Here is a 22,553-nt window from a genome sequence, read left to right on the forward strand (position 1 = left end):
AAAAGGTTTTTGCGGTAGTAGGGGGAGGGCGCAGGCTAGTACTTTGCTGGGCGCTGTGAAGTCCAGAACGTGCTCTGCTGGTAGCAGACTTTAAATGCCGGGAGACTGCAGAGTGTAGCAACCCCTCATGTCAGCGAAGAGACACAGATGAGTGGTAAGAAAGACAGGGAAAATATGCTTTCTGGAATCAGAGCTCCTGCAGACAGGGCTCACTCTTCTGCCAGCTCCGACCTGCTCCGATGAAAACGAAATAAAAGAGCAAAGGCTGCGCACTTTGAACCAATTATTCGAAGCATCGTATTGAACTGAAATAAAAGGTCAACAGCCCTGGGTGGCATCAAAGTGGAATTTCCTGAATATGTCACCAATGCCATGCAATGCGCCTGTTGCACAGTATCACGCCTGTTGCCGGCCCTCGCGCGGATGACTCTTTGGGATAGCAGAAAGTGGACGGAAGACTTTTAGGATGATAGTAAAAAAAACAGAAGCGAGCACATGACTTTATTTGCGACGATTGGCGAGTTTTGAATAAAATAGTGAAAATGAAGAAAAAGCGTCTTGCTGGAGAATGCGGGCATCGATCCCGCTACCTCTCGCATGCTAAGCGAGCGCTCTACCATCTGAGCTAATTCCCCTCCTCCTCGAAGGCTCTCGATACACTGCTTCAGAGCTGAAGCACAATCTCCGGCTCACACTTGCTTGGCTGTCCAGGGACCTGTAGTGCATAAAGCCCTTTCTCTTCATCTGCGGCAGAGGAAATCACAATCTCACCCCTTTGCCCAAAACAAAATACCTTCAGTGGAGCTACAAGTAAAGCTGCAGATGGCCATCCATTGCAACGAGGATTGGCCAACCAGGTATTAATAGCAGAGTGACTCCACTGCCACGCCCTTTCACGCTGGACCTGCGCTTGTGATCAAGAGGCTGCACGCCAGTCCCATAGACCCGAGAGCCCAATTGAAAAGGTGCTTGCTTCTCACTTTATTTCTCTCGCTATTTCTTGCTGTTTTAGGCCGCTGACACGCCGCCTGCAGCCAAAGGACCAGCGCTGGAGTGCCCTTTGTCATTTTTACCAGCTGGCCATATTTTACAATCGAGCGTCAGAATACCAAACAGGTAAGAGTTAGGTCTGGGAATTGAGTCCACTTTCCATCGTGTGTCCCATAAAGCGGAAGTGTCCAGCCGAGTGCAAGCAGGTGCCTTTTGCCCGCGTGTGCTGGGACACTGCAGCTTTGGACGTGAGCCAACTTGCCCTTTTCAGTGGGCCAGTACCCGTGACTCCAGTGAGAGAAGAGGAAAAGAAAGAACTTTCCCCTTCTCTGTCGAGTGGCCCCAGTGGCCTAATGGATAAGGCACTGGCCTCCTAAGCCAGGGATTGTGGGTTCGAGTCCCATCTGGGGTGGTTCGTGGCATTTTGTTCACACTTCTGCCAAAGCATGCAAAAGGTTTTTGCGGTAGTAGGGGGTGGGCGCAGGCTAGTACTTTGCTGGGCGCTGTGAAGTCCAGAACGTGCTCTGCTGGTAGCAGACTTTAAATGCCGGGAGACTGCAGAGTGTAGCAACGCCTCATGTCAGCGAAGAGACACAGATGAGTGGTAAGAAAGACAGGGAAAATATGCTTTCTGGAATCAGAGCTCCTGCAGACAGGGCTCACTCTTCTGCCAGCTCCGACCTGCTCCGATGAAAACGAAATAAAAGAGCAAAGGCTGCGCACTTTGAACCAATTATTCGAAGCATCGTATTGAAATGAAATAAAAGGTTAACAGCCCTGGGTGGCATCAAAGTGGAATTTCCTGAATATGTCACCAATGCCATGCAATGCGCCTGTTGCACAGTATCACGCCTGTTGCCGGCCCTCGCGCGGATGACTCTTTGGGATAGCAGAAAGTGGACGGAAGACTTTTAGGATGATAGTAAAAAAAACAGAAGCGAGCACATGACTTTATTTGCGACGATTGGCGAGTTTTGAATAAAATAGTGAAAATGAAGAAAAAGCGTCTTGCTGGAGAATGCGGGCATCGATCCCGCTACCTCTCGCATGCTAAGAGAGCGCTCTACCATCTGAGCTAATTCCCCTCCTCCTCGAAGGCTCTCGATACACTGCTTCAGAGCTGAAGCACAGTCTCCGGCTCACACTTGCTTGGCTGTCCAGGGACCTGTAGTGCATAAAGCCCTTTCTCTTCATCTGCCGCAGAGGAAATCACAATCTCACCCCTTTGCCCAAAACAAAATACCTTCAGTGGAGCTACAAGTAAAGCTGCAGATGGCCATCCATTGCAACGAGGATTGGCCAACCAGGTATTAATAGCAGAGTGACTCCACTCCCACGCCCTTTCACGCTGGACCTGCGCTTGTGATCAAGAGGCTGCACGCCAGTCCCATAGACCCGAGAGCCCAATTGAAAAGGTGCTTGCTTCTCACTTTATTTCTCTCGCTATTTCTTGCTGTTTTAGGCCGCTGACACGCCGCCTGCAGCCAAAGGACCAGCGCTGGAGTGCCCTTTGTCATTTTTACCAGCTGGCCATATTTTACAATCGAGCGTCAGAATACCAAACAGGTAAGAGTTAGGTCTGGGAATTGAGTCCACTTTCCATCGTGTGTCCCATAAAGCGGAAGTGTCCAGCCGAGTGCAAGCAGGTGCCTCTTGCCCGCGTGTGCTGGGACACTGCAGCTTTGGACGTGAGCCAACTTGCCCTTTTCAGTGGGCCAGTACCCGTGACTCCAGTGAGAGAAGAGGAAAAGAAAGAACTTTCCCCTTCTCTGTCGAGTTGCCCCAGTGGCCTAATGGATAAGGCACTGGCCTCCTAAGCCAGGGATTGTGGGTTCGAGTCCCATCTGGGGTGGTTCGTGGCATTTTGTTCACACTTCTGCCAAAGCATGCAAAAGGTTTTTGAGGTAGTAGGGGGTGGGCGCAGGCTAGTACTTTGCTGGGCGCTGTGAAGTCCAGAACGTGCTCTGCTGGTAGCAGACTTTAAATGCCGGGAGACTGCAGAGTGTAGCAACGCCTCATGTCAGCGAAGAGACACAGATGAGTGGTAAGAAAGACAGGGAAAATATGCTTTCTGGAATCAGAGCTCCTGCAGACAGGGCTCACTCTTCTGCCAGCTCCGACCTGCTCCGATGAAAACGAAATAAAAGAGCAAAGGCTGCGCACTTTGAACCAATTATTCGAAGCATCGTATTGAAATGAAATAAAAGGTTAACAGCCCTGGGTGGCATCAAAGTGGAATTTCCTGAATATGTCACCAATGCCATGCAATGCGCCTGTTGCACAGTATCACGCCTGTTGCCGGCCCTCGCGCGGGTGACTCTTTGGGATAGCAGAAAGTGGACGGAAGACTTTTAGGATGATAGTAAAAAAAACAGAAGCGAGCACATGACTTTATTTGCGACGATTGGCGAGTTTTGAATAAAATAGTGAAAATGAAGAAAAAGCGTCTTGCTGGAGAATGCGGGCATCGATCCCGCTACCTCTCGCATGCTAAGCGAGCGCTCTACCATCTGAGCTAATTCCCCTCCTCCTCGAAGGCTCTCGATACACTGCTTCAGAGCTGAAGCACAATCTCCGGCTCACACTTGCTTGGCTGTCCAGGGACCTGTAGTGCATAAAGCCCTTTCTCTTCATCTGCGGCAGAGGAAATCACAATCTCACCCCTTTGCCCAAAACAAAATACCTTCAGTGGAGCTACAAGTAAAGCTGCAGATGGCCATCCATTGCAACGAGGATTGGCCAACCAGGTATTAATAGCAGAGTGACTCCACTGCCACGCCCTTTCACGCTGGACCTGCGCTTGTGATCAAGAGGCTGCACGCCAGTCCCATAGACCCGAGAGCCCAATTGAAAAGGTGCTTGCTTCTCACTTTATTTCTCTCGCTATTTCTTGCTGTTTTAGGCCGCTGACACGCCGCCTGCAGCCAAAGGACCAGCGCTGGAGTGCCCTTTGTCATTTTTACCAGCTGGCCATATTTTACAATCGAGCGTCAGAATACCAAACAGGTAAGAGTTAGGTCTGGGAATTGAGTCCACTTTCCATCGTGTGTCCCATAAAGCGGAAGTGTCCAGCCGAGTGCAAGCAGGTGCCTTTTGCCCGCGTGTGCTGGGACACTGCAGCTTTGGACGTGAGCCAACTTGCCCTTTTCAGTGGGCCAGTACCCGTGACTCCAGTGAGAGAAGAGGAAAAGAAAGAACTTTCCCCTTCTCTGTCGAGTGGCCCCAGTGGCCTAATGGATAAGGCACTGGCCAACTTGCCCTTTTCAGTGGGCCAGTACCCGTGACTCCAGTGAGAGAAGAGGAAAAGAAAGAACTTTCCCCTTCTCTGACGAGTGGCCCCAGTGGCCTAATGGATAAGGCACTGGTCTTAAGCCAGGGATTGTGGGTTCGAGTCCCATCTGGGGTGGTTCATGGCATTTTGTTCACACTTCTGCCAAAGCATGCAAAAGGTTTTTGCGGTAGTAGGGGGTGGGCGCAGGCTAGTACTTTGCTGGGCGCTGTGAAGTCCAGAACGTGCTCTGCTGGTAGCAGACTTTAAATGCCGGGAGACTGCAGAGTGTAGCAACGCCTCATGTCAGCGAAGAGACACAGATGAGTGGTAAGAAAGACAGGGAAAATATGCTTTCTGGAATCAGAGCTCCTGCAGACAGGGCTCACTCTTCTGCCAGCTCCGACCTGCTCCGATGAAAACGAAATAAAAGAGCAAAGGCTGCGCACTTTGAACCAATTATTCGAAGCATCGTATTGAAATGAAATAAAAGGTTAACAGCCCTGGGTGGCATCAAAGTGGAATTTCCTGAATATGTCACCAATGCCATGCAATGCGCCTGTTGCACAGTATCACGCCTGTTGCCGGCCCTCGCGCGGGTGACTCTTTGGGATAGCAGAAAGTGGACGGAAGACTTTTAGGATGATAGTAAAAAAAACAGAAGCGAGCACATGACTTTATTTGCGACGATTGGCGAGTTTTGAATAAAATAGTGAAAATGAAGAAAAAGCGTCTTGCTGGAGAATGCGGGCATCGATCCCGCTACCTCTCGCATGCTAAGCGAGCGCTCTACCATCTGAGCTAACTCCCCTCCTCCTCGAAGGCTCTCGATACACTGCTTCAGAGCTGAAGCACAGTCTCCGGCTCACACTTGCTTGGCTGTCCAGGGACCTGTAGTGCATAAAGCCCTTTCTCTTCATCTGCCGCAGAGGAAATCACAATCTCACCCCTTTGCCCAAAACAAAATACCTTCAGTGGAGCTACAAGTAAAGCTGCAGATGGCCATCCATTGCAACGAGGATTGGCCAACCAGGTATTAATAGCAGAGTGACTCCACTGCCACGCCCTTTCACGCTGGACCTGCGCTTGTGATCAAGAGGCTGCACGCCAGTCCCATAGACCCGAGAGCCCAATTGAAAAGGTGCTTATTTCTCTCTTTATTTCTCTCGCTATTTCTTGCTGTTTTAGGCCGCTGACACGCCGCCTGCAGCCAAAGGACCAGCGCTGGAGTGCCCTTTGTCATTTTTACCAGCTGGCCATATTTTACAATCGAGCGTCAGAATACCAAACAGGTCAGAGTTAGGTCTGGGAATTGAGTCCACTTTCCATCTGTGTCCCATAAAGCGGAAGGGTCCAGCCGAGTGCAAGCAGGTGCCTTTTGCCCGCGTGTGCTGGCACACTGCAGCTTTGGACATGAGCCAACTTGCCCTTTTCAGTGGGCCAGTACCCGTGACTCCAGTGAGAGAAGAGGAAAAGAAAGAACTTTCCCCTTCTCTGTCGAGTGGCCCCAGTGGCCTAATGGATAAGGCACTGGCCTCCTAAGCCAGGGATTGTTGGTTCGAGTCCCATCTGGGGTGGTTCGTGGCATTTTGTTCACACTTCTGCCAAAGCATGCAAAAGGTTTTTGCGGTAGTAGGGGGTGGGCGCAGGCTAGTACTTTGCTGGGCGCTGTGAAGTCCAGAACGTGCTCTGCTGGTAGCAGACTTTAAATGCCGGGAGACTGCAGAGTGTAGCAACGCCTCATGTCAGCGAAGAGACACAGATGAGTGGTAAGAAAGACAGGGAAAATATGCTTTCTGGAATCAGAGCTCCTGCAGACAGGGCTCACTCTTCTGCCAGCTCCGACCTGCTCCGATGAAAACGAAATAAAAGAGCAAAGGCTGCGCACTTTGAACCAATTATTCGAAGCATCGTATTGAAATGAAATAAAAGGTTAACAGCCCTGGGTGGCATCAAAGTGGAATTTCCTGAATATGTCACCAATGCCATGCAATGCGCCTGTTGCACAGTATCACGCCTGTTGCCGGCCCTCGCGCGGGTGACTCTTTGGGATAGCAGAAAGTGGACGGAAGACTTTTAGGATGATAGTAAAAAAAACAGAAGCGAGCACATGACTTTATTTGCGACGATTGGCGAGTTTTGAATAAAATAGTGAAAATGAAGAAAAAGCGTCTTGCTGGAGAATGCGGGCATCGATCCCGCTACCTCTCGCATGCTAAGCGAGCGCTCTACCATCTGAGCTAATTCCCCTCCTCCTCGAAGGCTCTCGATACACTGCTTCAGAGCTGAAGCACAATCTCCGGCTCACACTTGCTTGGCTGTCCAGGGACCTGTAGTGCATAAAGCCCTTTCTCTTCATCTGCCGCAGAGGAAATCACAATCTCACCCCTTTGCCCAAAACAAAATACCTTCAGTGGAGCTACAAGTAAAGCTGCAGATGGCCATCCATTGCAACGAGGATTGGCCAACCAGGTATTAATAGCAGAGTGACTCCACTCCCACGCCCTTTCACGCTGGACCTGCGCTTGTGATCAAGAGGCTGCACGCCAGTCCCATAGACCCGAGAGCCCAATTGAAAAGGTGCTTGCTTCTCACTTTATTTCTCTCGCTATTTCTTGCTGTTTTAGGCCGCTGACACGCCGCCTGCAGCCAAAGGACCAGCGCTGGAGTGCCCTTTGTCATTTTTACCAGCTGGCCATATTTTACAATCGAGCGTCAGAATACCAAACAGGTAAGAGTTAGGTCTGGGAATTGAGTCCACTTTCCATCGTGTGTCCCATAAAGCGGAAGTGTCCAGCCGAGTGCAAGCAGGTGCCTCTTGCCCGCGTGTGCTGGGACACTGCAGCTTTGGACGTGAGCCAACTTGCCCTTTTCAGTGGGCCAGTACCCGTGACTCCAGTGAGAGAAGAGGAAAAGAAAGAACTTTCCCCTTCTCTGTCGAGTTGCCCCAGTGGCCTAATGGATAAGGCACTGGCCTCCTAAGCCAGGGATTGTGGGTTCGAGTCCCATCTGGGGTGGTTCGTGGCATTTTGTTCACACTTCTGCCAAAGCATGCAAAAGGTTTTTGAGGTAGTAGGGGGTGGGCGCAGGCTAGTACTTTGCTGGGCGCTGTGAAGTCCAGAACGTGCTCTGCTGGTAGCAGACTTTAAATGCCGGGAGACTGCAGAGTGTAGCAACGCCTCATGTCAGCGAAGAGACACAGATGAGTGGTAAGAAAGACAGGGAAAATATGCTTTCTGGAATCAGAGCTCCTGCAGACAGGGCTCACTCTTCTGCCAGCTCCGACCTGCTCCGATGAAAACGAAATAAAAGAGCAAAGGCTGCGCACTTTGAACCAATTATTCGAAGCATCGTATTGAAATGAAATAAAAGGTTAACAGCCCTGGGTGGCATCAAAGTGGAATTTCCTGAATATGTCACCAATGCCATGCAATGCGCCTGTTGCACAGTATCACGCCTGTTGCCGGCCCTCGCGCGGGTGACTCTTTGGGATAGCAGAAAGTGGACGGAAGACTTTTAGGATGATAGTAAAAAAAACAGAAGCGAGCACATGACTTTATTTGCGACGATTGGCGAGTTTTGAATAAAATAGTGAAAATGAAGAAAAAGCGTCTTGCTGGAGAATGCGGGCATCGATCCCACTACCTCTCGCATGCTAAGCGAGCGCTCTACCATCTGAGCTAATTCCCCTCCTCCTCGAAGGCTCTCGATACACTGCTTCAGAGCTGAAGCACAATCTCCGGCTCACACTTGCTTGGCTGTCCAGGGACCTGTAGTGCATAAAGCCCTTTCTCTTCATCTGCGGCAGAGGAAATCACAATCTCACCCCTTTGCCCAAAACAAAATACCTTCAGTGGAGCTACAAGTAAAGCTGCAGATGGCCATCCATTGCAACGAGGATTGGCCAACCAGGTATTAATAGCAGAGTGACTCCACTGCCACGCCCTTTCACGCTGGACCTGCGCTTGTGATCAAGAGGCTGCACGCCAGTCCCATAGACCCGAGAGCCCAATTGAAAAGGTGCTTGCTTCTCACTTTATTTCTCTCGCTATTTCTTGCTGTTTTAGGCCGCTGACACGCCGCCTGCAGCCAAAGGACCAGCGCTGGAGTGCCCTTTGTCATTTTTACCAGCTGGCCATATTTTACAATCGAGCGTCAGAATACCAAACAGGTAAGAGTTAGGTCTGGGAATTGAGTCCACTTTCCATCGTGTGTCCCATAAAGCGGAAGTGTCCAGCCGAGTGCAAGCAGGTGCCTTTTGCCCGCGTGTGCTGGGACACTGCAGCTTTGGACGTGAGCCAACTTGCCCTTTTCAGTGGGCCAGTACCCGTGACTCCAGTGAGAGAAGAGGAAAAGAAAGAACTTTCCCCTTCTCTGTCGAGTGGCCCCAGTGGCCTAATGGATAAGGCACTGGCCAACTTGCCCTTTTCAGTGGGCCAGTACCCGTGACTCCAGTGAGAGAAGAGGAAAAGAAAGAACTTTCCCCTTCTCTGACGAGTGGCCCCAGTGGCCTAATGGATAAGGCACTGGTCTTAAGCCAGGGATTGTGGGTTCGAGTCCCATCTGGGGTGGTTCATGGCATTTTGTTCACACTTCTGCCAAAGCATGCAAAAGGTTTTTGCGGTAGTAGGGGGTGGGCGCAGGCTAGTACTTTGCTGGGCGCTGTGAAGTCCAGAACGTGCTCTGCTGGTAGCAGACTTTAAATGCCGGGAGACTGCAGAGTGTAGCAACGCCTCATGTCAGCGAAGAGACACAGATGAGTGGTAAGAAAGACAGGGAAAATATGCTTTCTGGAATCAGAGCTCCTGCAGACAGGGCTCACTCTTCTGCCAGCTCCGACCTGCTCCGATGAAAACGAAATAAAAGAGCAAAGGCTGCGCACTTTGAACCAATTATTCGAAGCATCGTATTGAAATGAAATAAAAGGTTAACAGCCCTGGGTGGCATCAAAGTGGAATTTCCTGAATATGTCACCAATGCCATGCAATGCGCCTGTTGCACAGTATCACGCCTGTTGCCGGCCCTCGCGCGGGTGACTCTTTGGGATAGCAGAAAGTGGACGGAAGACTTTTAGGATGATAGTAAAAAAAACAGAAGCGAGCACATGACTTTATTTGCGACGATTGGCGAGTTTTGAATAAAATAGTGAAAATGAAGAAAAAGCGTCTTGCTGGAGAATGCGGGCATCGATCCCGCTACCTCTCGCATGCTAAGCGAGCGCTCTACCATCTGAGCTAATTCCCCTCCTCCTCGAAGGCTCTCGATACACTGCTTCAGAGCTGAAGCACAATCTCCGGCTCACACTTGCTTGGCTGTCCAGGGACCTGTAGTGCATAAAGCCCTTTCTCTTCATCTGCGGCAGAGGAAATCACAATCTCACCCCTTTGCCCAAAACAAAATACCTTCAGTGGAGCTACAAGTAAAGCTGCAGATGGCCATCCATTGCAACGAGGATTGGCCAACCAGGTATTAATAGCAGAGTGACTCCACTGCCACGCCCTTTCACGCTGGACCTGCGCTTGTGATCAAGAGGCTGCACGCCAGTCCCATAGACCCGAGAGCCCAATTGAAAAGGTGCTTGCTTCTCACTTTATTTCTCTCGCTATTTCTTGCTGTTTTAGGCCGCTGACACGCCGCCTGCAGCCAAAGGACCAGCGCTGGAGTGCCCTTTGTCATTTTTACCAGCTGGCCATATTTTACAATCGAGCGTCAGAATACCAAACAGGTAAGAGTTAGGTCTGGGAATTGAGTCCACTTTCCATCGTGTGTCCCATAAAGCGGAAGTGTCCAGCCGAGTGCAAGCAGGTGCCTTTTGCCCGCGTGTGCTGGGACACTGCAGCTTTGGACGTGAGCCAACTTGCCCTTTTCAGTGGGCCAGTACCCGTGACTCCAGTGAGAGAAGAGGAAAAGAAAGAACTTTCCCCTTCTCTGTCGAGTGGCCCCAGTGGCCTAATGGATAAGGCACTGGCCTCCTAAGCCAGGGATTGTGGGTTCGAGTCCCATCTGGGGTGGTTCGTGGCATTTTGTTCACACTTCTGCCAAAGCATGCAAAAGGTTTTTGCGGTAGTAGGGGGTGGGCGCAGGCTAGTACTTTGCTGGGCGCTGTGAAGTCCAGAACGTGCTCTGCTGGTAGCAGACTTTAAATGCCGGGAGACTGCAGAGTGTAGCAACGCCTCATGTCAGCGAAGAGACACAGATGAGTGGTAAGAAAGACAGGGAAAATATGCTTTCTGGAATCAGAGCTCCTGCAGACAGGGCTCACTCTTCTGCCAGCTCCGACCTGCTCCGATGAAAACGAAATAAAAGAGCAAAGGCTGCGCACTTTGAACCAATTATTCGAAGCATCGTATTGAAATGAAATAAAAGGTTAACAGCCCTGGGTGGCATCAAAGTGGAATTTCCTGAATATGTCACCAATGCCATGCAATGCGCCTGTTGCACAGTATCACGCCTGTTGCCGGCCCTCGCGCGGATGACTCTTTGGGATAGCAGAAAGTGGACGGAAGACTTTTAGGATGATAGTAAAAAAAACAGGATAAGGCACTGGCCTCCTAAGCCAGGGATTGTGGGTTCGAGTCCCATCTGGGGTGGTTCGTGGCATTTTGTTCACACTTCTGCCAAAGCATGCAAAAGGTTTTTGCGGTAGTAGGGGGTGGGCGCAGGCTAGTACTTTGCTGGGCGCTGTGAAGTCCAGAACGTGCTCTGCTGGTAGCAGACTTTAAATGCCGGGAGACTGCAGAGTGTAGCAACGCCTCATGTCAGCGAAGAGACACAGATGAGTGGTAAGAAAGACAGGGAAAATATGCTTTCTGGAATCAGAGCTCCTGCAGACAGGGCTACCTCTTCTGCCAGCTCCGACCTGCTCCGATGAAAACGAAATAAAAGAGCAAAGGCTGCGCACTTTGAACCAATTATTCGAAGCATCGTATTGAAATGAAATAAAAGGTTAACAGCCCTGGGTGGCATCAAAGTGGAATTTCCTGAATATGTCACCAATGCCATGCAATGCGCCTGTTGCACAGTATCACGCCTGTTGCCGGCCCTCGCGCGGATGACTCTTTGGGATAGCAGAAAGTGGACGGAAGACTTTTAGGATGATAGTAAAAAAAACAGAAGCGAGCACATGACTTTATTTGCGACGATTGGCGAGTTTTGAATAAAATAGTGAAAATGAAGAAAAAGCGTCTTGCTGGAGAATGCGGGCATCGATCCCGCTACCTCTCGCATGCTAAGCGAGCGCTCTACCATCTGAGCTAATTCCCCTCCTCCTCGAAGGCTCTCGATACACTGCTTCAGAGCTGAAGCACAGTCTCCGGCTCACACTTGCTTGGCTGTCCAGGGACCTGTAGTGCATAAAGCCCTTTCTCTTCATCTGCCGCAGAGGAAATCACAATCTCACCCCTTTGCCCAAAACAAAATACCTTCAGTGGAGCTACAAGTAAAGCTGCAGATGGCCATCCATTGCAACGAGGATTGGCCAACCAGGTATTAATAGCAGAGTGACTCCACTGCCACGCCCTTTCACGCTGGACCTGCGCTTGTGATCAAGAGGCTGCACGCCAGTCCCATAGACCCGAGAGCCCAATTGAAAAGGTGCTTGCTTCTCACTTTATTTCTCTCGCTATTTCTTGCTGTTTTAGGCCGCTGACACGCCGCCTGCAGCCAAAGGACCAGCGCTGGAGTGCCCTTTGTCATTTTTACCAGCTGGCCATATTTTACAATCGAGCGTCAGAATACCAAACAGGTAAGAGTTAGGTCTGGGAATTGAGTCCACTTTCCATCGTGTGTCCCATAAAGCGGAAGTGTCCAGCCGAGTGCAAGCAGGTGCCTTTTGCCCGCGTGTGCTGGGACACTGCAGCTTTGGACGTGAGCCAACTTGCCCTTTTCAGTGGGCCAGTACCCGTGACTCCAGTGAGAGAAGAGGAAAAGAAAGAACTTTCCCCTTCTCTGTCGAGTGGCCCCAGTGGCCTAATGGATAAGGCACTGGCCTCCTAAGCCAGGGATTGTGGGTTCGAGTCCCATCTGGGGTGGTTCGTGGCATTTTGTTCACACTTCTGCCAAAGCATGCAAAAGGTTTTTGCGGTAGTAGGGGGTGGGCGCAGGCTAGTACTTTGCTGGGCGCTGTGAAGTCCAGAACGTGCTCTGCTGGTAGCAGACTTTAAATGCCGGGAGACTGCAGAGTGTAGCAACGCCTCATGTCAGCGAAGAGACACAGATGAGTGGTAAGAAAGACAGGGAAAATATGCTTTCTGGAATCAGAGCTCCTGCAGACAGGGCTCACTCTTCTGCCAGCTCCGACCTGCTCCGATGAAAACGAAATAAAAGAGCAAAGGCTGCGCACTTTGAACCAATTATTCGAAGCATCGTATTGAAATGAAATAAAAGGTTAACAGCCCTGGGTGGCATCAAAGTGGAATTTCCTGAATATGTCACCAATGCCATGCAATGCGCCTGTTGCACAGTATCACGCCTGTTGCCGGCCCTCGCGCGGATGACTCTTTGGGATAGCAGAAAGTGGACGGAAGACTTTTAGGATGATAGTAAAAAAAACAGAAGCGAGCACATGACTTTATTTGCGACGATTGGCGAGTTTTGAATAAAATAGTGAAAATGAAGTAAAAGCGTCTTGCTGGAGAATGCGGGCATCGATCCCGCTACCTCTCGCATGCTAAGCGAGCGCTCTACCATCTGAGCTAATTCCCCTCCTCCTCGAAGGCTCTCGATACACTGCTTCAGAGCTGAAGCACAGTCTCCGGCTCACACTTGCTTGGCTGTCCAGGGACCTGTAGTGCATAAAGCCCTTTCTCTTCATCTGCCGCAGAGGAAATCACAATCTCACCCCTTTGCCCAAAACAAAATACCTTCAGTGGAGCTACAAGTAAAGCTGCAGATGGCCATCCATTGCAACGAGGATTGGCCAACCAGGTATTAATAGCAGAGTGACTCCACTGCCACGCCCTTTCACGCTGGACCTGCGCTTGTGATCAAGAGGCTGCACGCCAGTCCCATAGACCCGAGAGCCCTATTGAAAAGGTGCTTGCTTCTCACTTTATTTCTCTCGCTATTTCTTGCTGTTTTAGGCCGCTGACACGCCGCCTGCAGCCAAAGGACCAGCGCTGGAGTGCCCTTTGTCATTTTTACCAGCTGGCCATATTTTACAATCGAGCGTCAGAATACCAAACAGGTAAGAGTTAGGTCTGGGAATTGAGTCCACTTTCCATCGTGTGTCCCATAAAGCGGAAGTGTCCAGCCGAGTGCAAGCAGGTGCCTTTTGCCCGCGTGTGCTGGGACACTGCAGCTTTGGACGTGAGCCAACTTGCCCTTTTCAGTGGGCCAGTACCCGTGACTCCAGTGAGAGAAGAGGAAAAGAAAGAACTTTCCCCTTCTCTGTCGAGTGGCCCCAGTGGCCTAATGGATAAGGCACTGGCCTCCTAAGCCAGGGATTGTGGGTTCGAGTCCCATCTGGGGTGGTTCGTGGCATTTTGTTCACACTTCTGCCAAAGCATGCAAAAGGTTTTTGCGGTAGTAGGGGGTGGGCGCAGGCTAGTACTTTGCTGGGCGCTGTGAAGTCCAGAACGTGCTCTGCTGGTAGCAGACTTTAAATGCCGGGAGACTGCAGAGTGTAGCAACCCCTCATGTCAGCGAAGAGACACAGATGAGTGGTAAGAAAGACAGGGAAAATATGCTTTCTGGAATCAGAGCTCCTGCAGACAGGGCTCACTCTTCTGCCAGCTCCGACCTGCTCCGATGAAAACGAAATAAAAGAGCAAAGGCTGCGCACTTTGAACCAATTATTCGAAGCATCGTATTGAAATGAAATAAAAGGTTAACAGCCCTGGGTGGCATCAAAGTGGAATTTCCTGAATATGTCACCAATGCCATGCAATGCGCCTGTTGCACAGTATCACGCCTGTTGCCGGCCCTCGCGCGGATGACTCTTTGGGATAGCAGAAAGTGGACGGAAGACTTTTAGGATGATAGTAAAAAAAACAGAAGCGAGCACATGACTTTATTTGCGACGATTGGCGAGTTTTGAATAAAATAGTGAAAATGAAGAAAAAGCGTCTTGCTGGAGAATGCGGGCATCGATCCCGCTACCTCTCGCATGCTAAGCGAGCGCTCTACCATCTGAGCTAATTCCCCTCCTCCTCGAAGGCTCTCGATACACTGCTTCAGAGCTGAAGCACAGTCTCCGGCTCACACTTGCTTGGCTGTCCAGGGACCTGTAGTGCATAAAGCCCTTTCTCTTCATCTGCGGCAGAGGAAATCACAATCTCACCCCTTTGCCCAAAACAAAATACCTTCAGTGGAGCTACAAGTAAAGCTGCAGATGGCCATCCATTGCAACGAGGATTGGCCAACCAGGTATTAATAGCAGAGTGACTCCACTGCCACGCCCTTTCACGCTGGACCTGCGCTTGTGATCAAGAGGCTGCACGCCAGTCCCATAGACCCGAGAGCCCAATTGAAAAGGTGCTTGCTTCTCACTTTATTTCTCTCGCTATTTCTTGCTGTTTTAGGCCGCTGACACGCCGCCTGCAGCCAAAGGACCAGCGCTGGAGTGCCCTTTGTCATTTTTACCAGCTGGCCATATTTTACAATCGAGCGTCAGAATACCAAACAGGTAAGAGTTAGGTCTGGGAATTGAGTCCACTTTCCATCGTGTGTCCCATAAAGCGGAAGTGTCCAGCCGAGTGCAAGCAGGTGCCTTTTGCCCGCGTGTGCTGGGACACTGCAGCTTTGGACGTGAGCCAACTTGCCCTTTTCAGTGGGCCAGTACCCGTGACTCCAGTGAGAGAAGAGGAAAAGAAAGAACTTTCCCCTTCTCTGTCGAGTGGCCCCAGTGGCCTAATGGATAAGGCACTGGCCTCCTAAGCCAGGGATTGTGGGTTCGAGTCCCATCTGGGGTGGTTCGTGGCATTTTGTTCACACTTCTGCCAAAGCATGCAAAAGGTTTTTGCGGTAGTAGGGGGTGGGCGCAGGCTAGTACTTTGCTGGGCGCTGTGAAGTCCAGAACGTGCTCTGCTGGTAGCAGACTTTAAATGCCGGGAGACTGCAGAGTGTAGCAACGCCTCATGTCAGCGAAGAGACACAGATGAGTGGTAAGAAAGACAGGGAAAATATGCTTTCTGGAATCAGAGCTCCTGCAGACAGGGCTCACTCTTCTGCCAGCTCCGACCTGCTCCGATGAAAACGAAATAAAAGAGCAAAGGCTGCGCACTTTGAACCAATTATTCGAAGCATCGTATTGAAATGAAATAAAAGGTTAACAGCCCTGGGTGGCATCAAAGTGGAATTTCCTGAATATGTCACCAATGCCATGCAATGCGCCTGTTGCACAGTATCACGCCTGTTGCCGGCCCTCGCGCGGATGACTCTTTGGGATAGCAGAAAGTGGACGGAAGACTTTTAGGATGATAGTAAAAAAAACAGAAGCGAGCACATGACTTTATTTGCGACGATTGGCGAGTTTTGAATAAAATAGTGAAAATGAAGTAAAAGCGTCTTGCTGGAGAATGCGGGCATCGATCCCGCTACCTCTCGCATGCTAAGCGAGCGCTCTACCATCTGAGCTAATTCCCCTCCTCCTCGAAGGCTCTCGATACACTGCTTCAGAGCTGAAGCACAGTCTCCGGCTCACACTTGCTTGGCTGTCCAGGGACCTGTAGTGCATAAAGCCCTTTCTCTTCATCTGCCGCAGAGGAAATCACAATCTCACCCCTTTGCCCAAAACAAAATACCTTCAGTGGAGCTACAAGTAAAGCTGCAGATGGCCATCCATTGCAACGAGGATTGGCCAACCAGGTATTAATAGCAGAGTGACTCCACTGCCACGCCCTTTCACGCTGGACCTGCGCTTGTGATCAAGAGGCTGCACGCCAGTCCCATAGACCCGAGAGCCCTATTGAAAAGGTGCTTGCTTCTCACTTTATTTCTCTCGCTATTTCTTGCTGTTTTAGGCCGCTGACACGCCGCCTGCAGCCAAAGGACCAGCGCTGGAGTGCCCTTTGTCATTTTTACCAGCTGGCCATATTTTACAATCGAGCGTCAGAATACCAAACAGGTAAGAGTTAGGTCTGGGAATTGAGTCCACTTTCCATCGTGTGTCCCATAAAGCGGAAGTGTCCAGCCGAGTGCAAGCAGGTGCCTTTTGCCCGCGTGTGCTGGGACACTGCAGCTTTGGACGTGAGCCAACTTGCCCTTTTCAGTGGGCCAGTACCCGTGACTCCAGTGAGAGAAGAGGAAAAGAAAGAACTTTCCCCTTCTCTGTCGAGTGGCCCCAGTGGCCTAATGGATAAGGCACTGGCCTCCTAAGCCAGGGATTGTGGGTTCGAGTCCCATCTGGGGTGGTTCGTGGCATTTTGTTCACACTTCTGCCAAAGCATGCAAAAGGTTTTTGCGGTAGTAGGGGGTGGGCGCAGGCTAGTACTTTGCTGGGCGCTGTGAAGTCCAGAACGTGCTCTGCTGGTAGCAGACTTTAAATGCCGGGAGACTGCAGAGTGTAGCAACCCCTCATGTCAGCGAAGAGACACAGATGAGTGGTAAGAAAGACAGGGAAAATATGCTTTCTGGAATCAGAGCTCCTGCAGACAGGGCTCACTCTTCTGCCAGCTCCGACCTGCTCCGATGAAAACGAAATAAAAGAGCAAAGGCTGCGCACTTTGAACCAATTATTCGAAGCATCGTATTGAAATGAAATAAAAGGTTAACAGCCCTGGGTGGCATCAAAGTGGAATTTCCTGAATATGTCACCAATGCCATGCAATGCGCCTGTTGCACAGTATCACGCCTGTTGCCGGCCCTCGCGCGGATGACTCTTTGGGATAGCAGAAAGTGGACGGAAGACTTTTAGGATGATAGTAAAAAAAACAGAAGCGAGCACATGACTTTATTTGCGACGATTGGCGAGTTTTGAATAAAATAGTGAAAATGAAGAAAAAGCGTCTTGCTGGAGAATGCGGGCATCGATCCCGCTACCTCTCGCATGCTAAGCGAGCGCTCTACCATCTGAGCTAATTCCCCTCCTCCTCGAAGGCTCTCGATACACTGCTTCAGAGCTGAAGCACAGTCTCCGGCTCACACTTGCTTGGCTGTCCAGGGACCTGTAGTGCATAAAGCCCTTTCTCTTCATCTGCCGCAGAGGAATTCACAATCTCACCCCTTTGCCCAAAACAAAATACCTTCAGTGGAGCTACAAGTAAAGCTGCAGATGGCCATCCATTGCAACGAGGATTGGCCAACCAGGTATTAATAGCAGAGTGACTCCACTGCCACGCCCTTTCACGCTGGACCTGCGCTTGTGATCAAGAGGCTGCACGCCAGTCCCATAGACCCGAGAGCCCAATTGAAAAGGTGCTTGCTTCTCACTTTATTTCTCTCGCTATTTCTTGCTGTTTTAGGCCGCTGACACGCCGCCTGCAGCCAAAGGACCAGCGCTGGAGTGCCCTTTGTCATTTTTACCAGCTGGCCATATTTTACAATCGAGCGTCAGAATACCAAACAGGTAAGAGTTAGGTCTGGGAATTGAGTCCACTTTCCATCGTGTGTCCCATAAAGCGGAAGTGTCCAGCCGAGTGCAAGCAGGTGCCTTTTGCCCGCGTGTGCTGGGACACTGCAGCTTTGGACGTGAGCCAACTTGCCCTTTTCAGTGGGCCAGTACCCGTGACTCCAGTGAGAGAAGAGGAAAAGAAAGAACTTTCCCCTTCTCTGTCGAGTGGCCCCAGTGGCCTAATGGATAAGGCACTGGCCTCCTAAGCCAGGGATTGTGGGTTCGAGTCCCATCTGGGGTGGTTCGTGGCATTTTGTTCACACTTCTGCCAAAGCATGCAAAAGGTTTTTGCGGTAGTAGGGGGTGGGCGCAGGCTAGTACTTTGCTGGGCGCTGTGAAGTCCAGAACGTGCTCTGCTGGTAGCAGACTTTAAATGCCGGGAGACTGCAGAGTGTAGCAACGCCTCATGTCAGCGAAGAGACACAGATGAGTGGTAAGAAAGACAGGGAAAATATGCTTTCTGGAATCAGAGCTCCTGCAGACAGGGCTCACTCTTCTGCCAGCTCCGACCTGCTCCGATGAAAACGAAATAAAAGAGCAAAGGCTGCGCACTTTGAACCAATTATTCGAAGCATCGTATTGAAATGAAATAAAAGGTTAACAGCCCTGGGTGGCATCAAAGTGGAATTTCCTGAATATGTCACCAATGCCATGCAATGCGCCTGTTGCACAGTATCACGCCTGTTGCCGGCCCTCGCGCGGATGACTCTTTGGGATAGCAGAAAGTGGACGGAAGACTTTTAGGATGATAGTAAAAAAAACAGAAGCGAGCACATGACTTTATTTGCGACGATTGGCGAGTTTTGAATAAAATAGTGAAAATGAAGTAAAAGCGTCTTGCTGGAGAATGCGGGCATCGATCCCGCTACCTCTCGCATGCTAAGCGAGCGCTCTACCATCTGAGCTAATTCCCCTCCTCCTCGAAGGCTCTCGATACACTGCTTCAGAGCTGAAGCACAGTCTCCGGCTCACACTTGCTTGGCTGTCCAGGGACCTGTAGTGCATAAAGCCCTTTCTCTTCATCTGCGGCAGAGGAAATCACAATCTCACCCCTTTGCCCAAAACAAAATACCTTCAGTGGAGCTACAAGTAAAGCTGCAGATGGCCATCCATTGCAACGAGGATTGGCCAACCAGGTATTAATAGCAGAGTGACTCCACTGCCACGCCCTTTCACGCTGGACCTGCGCTTGTGATCAAGAGGCTGCACGCCAGTCCCATAGACCCGAGAGCCCAATTGAAAAGGTGCTTGCTTCTCACTTTATTTCTCTCGCTATTTCTTGCTGTTTTAGGCCGCTGACACGCCGCCTGCAGCCAAAGGACCAGCGCTGGAGTGCCCTTTGTCATTTTTACCAGCTGGCCATATTTTACAATCGAGCGTCAGAATACCAAACAGGTAAGAGTTAGGTCTGGGAATTGAGTCCACTTTCCATCGTGTGTCCCATAAAGCGGAAGTGTCCAGCCGAGTGCAAGCAGGTGCCTTTTGCCCGCGTGTGCTGGGACACTGCAGCTTTGGACGTGAGCCAACTTGCCCTTTTCAGTGGGCCAGTACCCGTGACTCCAGTGAGAGAAGAGGAAAAGAAAGAACTTTCCCCTTCTCTGTCGAGTGGCCCCAGTGGCCTAATGGATAAGGCACTGGCCTCCTAAGCCAGGGATTGTGGGTTCGAGTCCCATCTGGGGTGGTTCGTGGCATTTTGTTCACACTTCTGCCAAAGCATGCAAAAGGTTTTTGCGGTAGTAGGGGGTGGGCGCAGGCTAGTACTTTGCTGGGCGCTGTGAAGTCCAGAACGTGCTCTGCTGGTAGCAGACTTTAAATGCCGGGAGACTGCAGAGTGTAGCAACGCCTCATGTCAGCGAAGAGACACAGATGAGTGGTAAGAAAGACAGGGAAAATATGCTTTCTGGAATCAGAGCTCCTGCAGACAGGGCTCACTCTTCTGCCAGCTCCGACCTGCTCCGATGAAAACGAAATAAAAGAGCAAAGGCTGCGCACTTTGAACCAATTATTCGAAGCATCGTATTGAAATGAAATAAAAGGTTAACAGCCCTGGGTGGCATCAAAGTGGAATTTCCTGAATATGTCACCAATGCCATGCAATGCGCCTGTTGCACAGTATCACGCCTGTTGCCGGCCCTCGCGCGGATGACTCTTTGGGATAGCAGGAAGTGGACGGAAGACTTTTAGGATGATAGTAAAAAAAACAGAAGCGAGCACATGACTTTATTTGCGACGATTGGCGAGTTTTGAATAAAATAGTGAAAATGAAGTAAAAGCGTCTTGCTGGAGAATGCGGGCATCGATCCCGCTACCTCTCGCATGCTAAGCGAGCGCTCTACCATCTGAGCTAATTCCCCTCCTCCTCGAAGGCTCTCGATACACTGCTTCAGAGCTGAAGCACAGTCTCCGGCTCACACTTGCTTGGCTGTCCAGGGACCTGTAGTGCATAAAGCCCTTTCTCTTCATCTGCCGCAGAGGAAATCACAATCTCACCCCTTTGCCCAAAACAAAATACCTTCAGTGGAGCTACAAGTAAAGCTGCAGATGGCCATCCATTGCAACGAGGATTGGCCAACCAGGTATTAATAGCAGAGTGACTCCACTGCCACGCCCTTTCACGCTGGACCTGCGCTTGTGATCAAGAGGCTGCACGCCAGTCCCATAGACCCGAGAGCCCAATTGAAAAGGTGCTTGCTTCTCACTTTATTTCTCTCGCTATTTCTTGCTGTTTTAGGCCGCTGACACGCCGCCTGCAGCCAAAGGACCAGCGCTGGAGTGCCCTTTGTCATTTTTACCAGCTGGCCATATTTTACAATCGAGCGTCAGAATACCAAACAGGTAAGAGTTAGGTCTGGGAATTGAGTCCACTTTCCATCGTGTGTCCCATAAAGCGGAAGTGTCCAGCCGAGTGCAAGCAGGTGCCTTTTGCCCGCGTGTGCTGGGACACTGCAGCTTTGGACGTGAGCCAACTTGCCCTTTTCAGTGGGCCAGTACCCGTGACTCCAGTGAGAGAAGAGGAAAAGAAAGAACTTTCCCCTTCTCTGTCGAGTGGCCCCAGTGGCCTAATGGATAAGGCACTGGCCTCCTAAGCCAGGGATTGTGGGTTCGAGTCCCATCTGGGGTGGTTCGTGGCATTTTGTTCACACTTCTGCCAAAGCATGCAAAAGGTTTTTGCGGTAGTAGGGGGTGGGCGCAGGCTAGTACTTTGCTGGGCGCTGTGAAGTCCAGAACGTGCTCTGCTGGTAGCAGACTTTAAATGCCGGGAGACTGCAGAGTGTAGCAACGCCTCATGTCAGCGAAGAGACACAGATGAGTGGTAAGAAAGACAGGGAAAATATGCTTTCTGGAATCAGAGCTCCTGCAGACAGGGCTCACTCTTCTGCCAGCTCCGACCTGCTCCGATGAAAACGAAATAAAAGAGCAAAGGCTGCGCACTTTGAACCAATTATTCGAAGCATCGTATTGAAATGAAATAAAAGGTTAACAGCCCTGGGTGGCATCAAAGTGGAATTTCCTGAATATGTCACCAATGCCATGCAATGCGCCTGTTGCACAGTATCACGCCTGTTGCCGGCCCTCGCGCGGATGACTCTTTGGGATAGCAGAAAGTGGACGGAAGACTTTTAGGATGATAGTAAAAAAAACAGGATAAGGCACTGGCCTCCTAAGCCAGGGATTGTGGGTTCGAGTCCCATCTGGGGTGGTTCGTGGCATTTTGTTCACACTTCTGCCAAAGCATGCAAAAGGTTTTTGCGGTAGTAGGGGGTGGGCGCAGGCTAGTACTTTGCTGGGCGCTGTGAAGTCCAGAACGTGCTCTGCTGGTAGCAGACTTTAAATGCCGGGAGACTGCAGAGTGTAGCAACGCCTCATGTCAGCGAAGAGACACAGATGAGTGGTAAGAAAGACAGGGAAAATATGCTTTCTGGAATCAGAGCTCCTGCAGACAGGGCTCACTCTTCTGCCAGCTCCGACCTGCTCCGATGAAAACGAAATAAAAGAGCAAAGGCTGCGCACTTTGAACCAATTATTCGAAGCATCGTATTGAAATGAAATAAAAGGTTAACAGCCCTGGGTGGCATCAAAGTGGAATTTCCTGAATATGTCACCAATGCCATGCAATGCGCCTGTTGCACAGTATCACGCCTGTTGCCGGCCCTCGCGCGGATGACTCTTTGGGATAGCAGAAAGTGGACGGAAGACTTTTAGGATGATAGTAAAAAAAACAGAAGCGAGCACATGACTTTATTTGCGACGATTGGCGAGTTTTGAATAAAATAGTGAAAATGAAGAAAAAGCGTCTTGCTGGAGAATGCGGGCATCGATCCCGCTACCTCTCGCATGCTAAGCGAGCGCTCTACCATCTGAGCTAATTCCCCTCCTCCTCGAAGGCTCTCGATACACTGCTTCAGAGCTGAAGCACAGTCTCCGGCTCACACTTGCTTGGCTGTCCAGGGACCTGTAGTGCATAAAGCCCTTTCTCTTCATCTGCCGCAGAGGAAATCACAATCTCACCCCTTTGCCCAAAACAAAATACCTTCAGTGGAGCTACAAGTAAAGCTGCAGATGGCCATCCATTGCAACGAGGATTGGCCAACCAGGTATTAATAGCAGAGTGACTCCACTGCCACGCCCTTTCACGCTGGACCTGCGCTTGTGATCAAGAGGCTGCACGCCAGTCCCATAGACCCGAGAGCCCAATTGAAAAGGTGCTTGCTTCTCACTTTATTTCTCTCGCTATTTCTTGCTGTT

The 22,553-nt window shown here is 50.6% G+C and overlaps 26 non-coding genes across 26 annotated transcripts; 12 read left to right on the forward strand and 14 right to left on the reverse strand.

The window, feature by feature from the left end:
- Positions 1–562: 562 nt before the first annotated feature.
- TRNAA-AGC (transfer RNA alanine (anticodon AGC)) lies at positions 563–635 on the reverse strand. Its single transcript has one exon. It is a non-coding gene; the product is annotated as a tRNA-Ala (tRNA).
- Positions 636–1,329: 694 nt separating this feature from the next.
- TRNAR-CCU (transfer RNA arginine (anticodon CCU)) lies at positions 1,330–1,402 on the forward strand. Its single transcript has one exon. It is a non-coding gene; the product is annotated as a tRNA-Arg (tRNA).
- Positions 1,403–2,769: 1,367 nt separating this feature from the next.
- TRNAR-CCU (transfer RNA arginine (anticodon CCU)) lies at positions 2,770–2,842 on the forward strand. Its single transcript has one exon. It is a non-coding gene; the product is annotated as a tRNA-Arg (tRNA).
- Positions 2,843–3,442: 600 nt separating this feature from the next.
- Positions 3,443–3,515, reverse strand: TRNAA-AGC (transfer RNA alanine (anticodon AGC)). The gene has a single exon. It is a non-coding gene; the product is annotated as a tRNA-Ala (tRNA).
- Positions 3,516–4,996: 1,481 nt separating this feature from the next.
- Positions 4,997–5,069, reverse strand: TRNAA-AGC (transfer RNA alanine (anticodon AGC)). The gene has a single exon. It is a non-coding gene; the product is annotated as a tRNA-Ala (tRNA).
- A 693-nt stretch (positions 5,070–5,762) lies between these two features.
- TRNAR-CCU (transfer RNA arginine (anticodon CCU)) lies at positions 5,763–5,835 on the forward strand. Its single transcript has one exon. It is a non-coding gene; the product is annotated as a tRNA-Arg (tRNA).
- A 600-nt stretch (positions 5,836–6,435) lies between these two features.
- TRNAA-AGC (transfer RNA alanine (anticodon AGC)) lies at positions 6,436–6,508 on the reverse strand. Its single transcript has one exon. It is a non-coding gene; the product is annotated as a tRNA-Ala (tRNA).
- Positions 6,509–7,202: 694 nt separating this feature from the next.
- TRNAR-CCU (transfer RNA arginine (anticodon CCU)) lies at positions 7,203–7,275 on the forward strand. Its single transcript has one exon. It is a non-coding gene; the product is annotated as a tRNA-Arg (tRNA).
- A 600-nt stretch (positions 7,276–7,875) lies between these two features.
- On the reverse strand, positions 7,876–7,948 carry TRNAA-AGC (transfer RNA alanine (anticodon AGC)). Its single transcript has one exon. It is a non-coding gene; the product is annotated as a tRNA-Ala (tRNA).
- Positions 7,949–9,429: 1,481 nt separating this feature from the next.
- TRNAA-AGC (transfer RNA alanine (anticodon AGC)) lies at positions 9,430–9,502 on the reverse strand. The gene has a single exon. It is a non-coding gene; the product is annotated as a tRNA-Ala (tRNA).
- A 694-nt stretch (positions 9,503–10,196) lies between these two features.
- TRNAR-CCU (transfer RNA arginine (anticodon CCU)) lies at positions 10,197–10,269 on the forward strand. Its single transcript has one exon. It is a non-coding gene; the product is annotated as a tRNA-Arg (tRNA).
- Positions 10,270–11,448: 1,179 nt separating this feature from the next.
- Positions 11,449–11,521, reverse strand: TRNAA-AGC (transfer RNA alanine (anticodon AGC)). The gene has a single exon. It is a non-coding gene; the product is annotated as a tRNA-Ala (tRNA).
- A 694-nt stretch (positions 11,522–12,215) lies between these two features.
- TRNAR-CCU (transfer RNA arginine (anticodon CCU)) lies at positions 12,216–12,288 on the forward strand. The gene has a single exon. It is a non-coding gene; the product is annotated as a tRNA-Arg (tRNA).
- A 600-nt stretch (positions 12,289–12,888) lies between these two features.
- TRNAA-AGC (transfer RNA alanine (anticodon AGC)) lies at positions 12,889–12,961 on the reverse strand. Its single transcript has one exon. It is a non-coding gene; the product is annotated as a tRNA-Ala (tRNA).
- Positions 12,962–13,655: 694 nt separating this feature from the next.
- Positions 13,656–13,728, forward strand: TRNAR-CCU (transfer RNA arginine (anticodon CCU)). Its single transcript has one exon. It is a non-coding gene; the product is annotated as a tRNA-Arg (tRNA).
- A 600-nt stretch (positions 13,729–14,328) lies between these two features.
- On the reverse strand, positions 14,329–14,401 carry TRNAA-AGC (transfer RNA alanine (anticodon AGC)). Its single transcript has one exon. It is a non-coding gene; the product is annotated as a tRNA-Ala (tRNA).
- A 694-nt stretch (positions 14,402–15,095) lies between these two features.
- On the forward strand, positions 15,096–15,168 carry TRNAR-CCU (transfer RNA arginine (anticodon CCU)). Its single transcript has one exon. It is a non-coding gene; the product is annotated as a tRNA-Arg (tRNA).
- A 600-nt stretch (positions 15,169–15,768) lies between these two features.
- On the reverse strand, positions 15,769–15,841 carry TRNAA-AGC (transfer RNA alanine (anticodon AGC)). Its single transcript has one exon. It is a non-coding gene; the product is annotated as a tRNA-Ala (tRNA).
- A 694-nt stretch (positions 15,842–16,535) lies between these two features.
- TRNAR-CCU (transfer RNA arginine (anticodon CCU)) lies at positions 16,536–16,608 on the forward strand. The gene has a single exon. It is a non-coding gene; the product is annotated as a tRNA-Arg (tRNA).
- A 600-nt stretch (positions 16,609–17,208) lies between these two features.
- TRNAA-AGC (transfer RNA alanine (anticodon AGC)) lies at positions 17,209–17,281 on the reverse strand. Its single transcript has one exon. It is a non-coding gene; the product is annotated as a tRNA-Ala (tRNA).
- Positions 17,282–17,975: 694 nt separating this feature from the next.
- On the forward strand, positions 17,976–18,048 carry TRNAR-CCU (transfer RNA arginine (anticodon CCU)). The gene has a single exon. It is a non-coding gene; the product is annotated as a tRNA-Arg (tRNA).
- Positions 18,049–18,648: 600 nt separating this feature from the next.
- TRNAA-AGC (transfer RNA alanine (anticodon AGC)) lies at positions 18,649–18,721 on the reverse strand. Its single transcript has one exon. It is a non-coding gene; the product is annotated as a tRNA-Ala (tRNA).
- Positions 18,722–19,415: 694 nt separating this feature from the next.
- TRNAR-CCU (transfer RNA arginine (anticodon CCU)) lies at positions 19,416–19,488 on the forward strand. Its single transcript has one exon. It is a non-coding gene; the product is annotated as a tRNA-Arg (tRNA).
- A 600-nt stretch (positions 19,489–20,088) lies between these two features.
- Positions 20,089–20,161, reverse strand: TRNAA-AGC (transfer RNA alanine (anticodon AGC)). Its single transcript has one exon. It is a non-coding gene; the product is annotated as a tRNA-Ala (tRNA).
- A 694-nt stretch (positions 20,162–20,855) lies between these two features.
- On the forward strand, positions 20,856–20,928 carry TRNAR-CCU (transfer RNA arginine (anticodon CCU)). The gene has a single exon. It is a non-coding gene; the product is annotated as a tRNA-Arg (tRNA).
- A 1,179-nt stretch (positions 20,929–22,107) lies between these two features.
- On the reverse strand, positions 22,108–22,180 carry TRNAA-AGC (transfer RNA alanine (anticodon AGC)). Its single transcript has one exon. It is a non-coding gene; the product is annotated as a tRNA-Ala (tRNA).
- Positions 22,181–22,553: the final 373 nt, after the last annotated feature.

This window comes from Ambystoma mexicanum, chromosome 5q (genome assembly GCF_040938575.1).
Source record: "Ambystoma mexicanum isolate Mex_15411 chromosome 5q, UKY_AmexF1_1, whole genome shotgun sequence".
NCBI lineage: Eukaryota > Metazoa > Chordata > Amphibia > Caudata > Ambystomatidae > Ambystoma > Ambystoma mexicanum.